The sequence below is a fragment of the Littorina saxatilis genome, unplaced genomic scaffold (assembly GCF_037325665.1).
Source record: "Littorina saxatilis isolate snail1 unplaced genomic scaffold, US_GU_Lsax_2.0 scaffold_1031, whole genome shotgun sequence".
NCBI lineage: Eukaryota > Metazoa > Mollusca > Gastropoda > Littorinimorpha > Littorinidae > Littorina > Littorina saxatilis.
The window spans coordinates 20001-24286 of NW_027126251.1; the positions used below are offsets into that span (position 1 = coordinate 20001).

General features: G+C 40.1%; 1 long non-coding RNA gene across 2 annotated transcripts in view; it reads left to right on the plus strand.

Moving 5' to 3' along the window:
• The window catches only part of LOC138954706 (uncharacterized), a 3106-nt gene extending 172 nt beyond the window's left edge, over positions 1 to 2934 (plus strand). The window contains exons 1-3 of one of the 2 annotated variants that reach the window (XR_011451943.1): positions 1 to 421; positions 1213 to 1303; positions 1887 to 2934. The exon at positions 1 to 421 is cut by the window's left edge and continues 172 nt beyond it. This is a non-coding gene — a long non-coding RNA (uncharacterized lncRNA). Of the gene's footprint in view, positions 422 to 511; positions 1304 to 1886 lie in introns of those variants that run through there. The other variant, XR_011451942.1, reaches the window with a different exon arrangement.
• The last annotated feature ends 1352 nt before the right edge of the window (positions 2935 to 4286 follow it).

Consider the following 4286-nt stretch of genomic DNA (forward strand, 5'->3'; position numbering starts at 1 on the left):
TCAGCAGTCAGTACAAAACAACAGTTTACACTTGATGACAAACTACCCGTGGGCATATTTGCCGAAACCTTTATCAAACCTTGCTTACGGGAAAACTACAGTACAAAGGTACATCACTCATCCGTTTTGCGTTCAGGCAGAGCGTTAGATTTAGACTGAAGATCTGATTTAGCTTTTTTTGTCTTTCCTTTTTGCTTAGTTTAACAATAACATTGTTGTTTTTATTGTCAAACTAGGTGCAGAATATGGATGCAATTCACAAGGCGAGAGGACTTTGAAAAGCTGCAGCCAGCTGATGTTCAAGGTCTCAAGCTTTGTACTGATCACTTTGAGGCCAACCAGTAAAACAATCCTGCAGAGAGGATCACTTGTGTGGAATGCTGTCCCGACATTGTTTGCAGTGCCCAATCCACCACCGAAGGTTATTTATTTATTGGTTTTAGGTTTTTGCAAATCAAAGAAGCACACTAATAAATGCAGGTTGAGTAACATTTGACTAGTTTGAGGCTGATGTAAGAATTGAAAAAAACCAGCATTGTTCCCATCAAATAATGCCTGTTTGCATTTAGCGCAAAATAATGATAAGGCCAACAAAAAAAAGTTACTTATTTTGGATTGACGTCTTGATTATGATGATATGATGAACTTATTTTGCCAAAAAACAGCCCCAAATGGCAAAAAAAGTATAGGGTCGGCGTCAACAACAAAAAAGTTGTATGTTTCTGGTCACCTGACCCTACCTATGTTTTCCCGATGACCCTAGACTTTTGTTTTTGCATTTTCAAAAATAAAAGGGGTATTCAAAAATCACTTGTTTTCCTGTTTTTCAACAAAATAAGTTAAAAAGATGGTTTAAAAAAAAAGTTTAGAAAAAAAATCTCCACCTTTAGTCATGTTAGGCCACAAAAAAAGTCTGTTAAAGGTAACATAGGCCCCCCCAAAATAGCGTCGGTAGGTCGGCTTTTTATTTTTGTATTTTAGCCATCTGAATATTTTAATTTTATTTTTTAATGCCCCAAAAAAGTCTAGGGCCGGTGGGAAAAAAATAGGGTCGGTCCGGATATCGTAAACAGATTATTTTTTGTTTTGCCTTACCAGAAACATACACTTTTTTGTGTGGCCTAAGACCAATGCCATGAAATTGGGAGAATTGTTTCATTGGGACTGGGTGTTGGTTGTGAGTTTGTCAGTTAAAGAGCTGTGCATTTGCAGGTTGCTAGTGGGAGGAAGCCACCATCGCAAAGGGTAGCTACAAATGAAGCCAGCACCGACCTGTCGCCTGATGCACAAATTGTTCAACCAGGTAAGAGATTTTTAACCATGAAGAACACCCTGACATCAAAAAAATGTTTAAACCCATCCATTACATAGTTGATAATTGCTGTATAGGGTGACGGGCGCTGTGGCGGGGTGGTAAGACGTCGGTCTATTAACTCCGAAGGTCGAGGGTTCAAATCCCGGTCGCGGCCGCCTGGTGGGTTAAGTGTGGAGATGTTTCCGATCTCCCAGGTCAACTTATGTGCAGACCTGCTAGTGACTTATCCCCCTTCATGTGTAAACGCAAGCACAAGACCAAGTACGCACGAAAAAGATCCTGTAATCCATGTCAGAGTTCGGTGGATTTTAGAAACACAAAAATACCCCGCATGCTTCCTCCGAAAGCGGCGTATGGCTGCCTAAATGGCGGGGTAAAAACGGTCATACACGTAAAATTCCACTTGTGCAAAAAAATGAGTGCGTGTGAAAGTTTCAGCCCACGAACGCAGAAGAAGAAGAAGAAGAAGAAGCTGTATAGGGCGGATGCATGGATGGATGAAATTGTACCTGTAGTTCCCACACGTAAAGATGTTATTTTATGTGTTTTGTGTGTGTGTTTTCTTTTTTAGATGACATTCAGGCGATCCTGGAGGACATAGGATGTAAAGCATCAAAGTCGTCATCCTCCCCATCCCCTCGTGAAGCGGAACTTTGGCAGAAGGTCAACAAACTGAGGAGCAAGGTTTTCCGATTAGAAAAGAAAACGATGGAACCCCGTGTAAAACGAGCGAGTAAATTAGCCAAGCCTCCCAAGAAAGACTTTGTAATAGAACAGTTGTCTCATATATTATCAGGCGAGGCGAGCTATTTTGCCATTTATGCCTGTTACATATTTACCGGTTATCTGCTGCTGTGTCCAATCCTGGCAGAGACGGGAACGCATGTTACCAAGGAGCCGAAGGAGAGTCAATGAGATGAGAGAATGTGATTAACAATTGCCAACTCTCTCCGTACAAAGAGGGTCCAAAGTTGTATCAAAATATAGATGGTCGGCAATTCAAAATAAAAAAAGACAATAGACAAAACATGTACTTCGGCTCATAGAGCCTTCTTTAATTTTTGACTCATTAAGTCCATGCTCCGAGAGTCCTTTTTTTAATTTTGAATTGCCTACCATCTATATTTTTATACATTTTCAAAAAAGATTCAACAGTCACCTTCCGTTATTCTTGAACTTGGCTATCCCAGCCTTACCTCAACATTCGATATTCCTGTGATATTTTTGACGTAAAATCAATTTTTACTGTAAAACTCTTCGGCAAGAGGATTGGTCCAAGCAAACAAATAATAAACTTGTTAAGATTTTTCCTGATATTTCCGATCAATTGCCTATGGTTTTATTTAGCTAAAAGATTCAAACGTCACACCTATGACTCATGGCTATTTTTAAGGGGGGAGTAGCATCCCTGGTGTGTTGTTTGTGATGTACCTTTTAGTCTGTTTACAGTAACATAGGCACACAAAAAGAGGGTCGGTAGGTCGGCTTTTCTTAATTTTTTTTTTTTATAACCATCTTTTTAAATTATTTTGCAAAAAAACAGGAACAAAATTGATTTTTTTTTTCTTTTTCTTTTTCTCCAAATGCCAAAAAAAAGTCTAGGGTCGGCGGGGGAAAAATAGGGTTGGTCGGGATACCGTAAACAGACTATTTTGCTTTGTTTTTAAGCAATGACTAACAAACTTTCTTTAGGGTCTGACATTGTATATACTATACAATTTTTGGGGTATTAACTAAATACATGTATACAGTTTTTGATTCCTTTTATACTTTTTCACAAATTAGCTCCCCTCCCCCCCTCCCCCCTTTTCTTTTTGTAGTCTGCCCTGGGGGCGGGAGGTCTCCCAATTTCGGTTTCTAGGGTCACCTTATGCTTCCATATGAGCTGAGAACTTAATTTAAAATGGGCCTCGATTTTTTTTATTTGTATTTTGTAATTGTGCCTTTGTCCAGTCACATGATTTCACTTTGTACTTAAAAACTTGGCACTGTCATCATTTATTGCTATTTATTGTTCAGTTGTTCAGTATTTATTGCTATTGGGCATCAGTTGTTCAGTTGCCCTGTTTCGAATGAGCCATGCATGCATTATGGATGTGTTTAGCGAATTGGGATACCTAAAGCAATGTAAAAGAAACAATGTGAAGCAAACATATAGCACCAAATAAAATAACCGAATCAGAATGGAAACTTCTTCGGTGTGTGTGTGTGTGTGTGTGTGTGTGTGTTTGCTGTTTTAAATACCGAAAATGTGAAAATAAAGCAAGTCACAGCATGAGAAAGATCGACTGTACTAGTCATGACAAAGCAGGAGACAGCCTGGTCAGCATGTAGAAAAGGGGAATAACTCGTATTTGGCCATTCTCATTTCTAAGCATGCCCAATGAGGAAGTTATCCTTCTTCCCATTGTAGTTTCTTTGGCTTAGCGCTGTAATGAGTGCAATCCGAACTACGAACTTTGCCGATTGCAATCTAGAGATGATCGTCACTATTGCAGGGTCAATGTGTGAATGAAGACGATAGAGCAAACAGAATTGCACTCAGCACTCGCTCAATCCATGCTGAGGCTTACACACTCCCAGGCTGCATAACATCATACAGACAGCAGTCTTTCTTCCCTCGCACCATTGGCGAGTGGAACGCCCTCCCACCACAGGCAGTATCATTAGCCTCGGTGAAAGCCTTCAAAACCCAGATCTAGACACCATGCACTGCAGCAGAAGACCTCTTGTACACCAGAGTTCTCATTGAATTGCCAGAAACAGATACTTCAATATGTTGTTACTGGACTCCGAGTGCCTTTTCAGTTTCTACAAAATAACAGCACTGATGATCTAACGTGATCAAGTTCAGTTAGATCTAAGTTGTAACAGTGTACAGTCAGAATCACCAGCAGCGTGTGCCAGTATGCATGCGGTGTGTGGCTCCTATACGCGTGCATGCTTTTCAATTAGAGGGTGTATTTAGTTT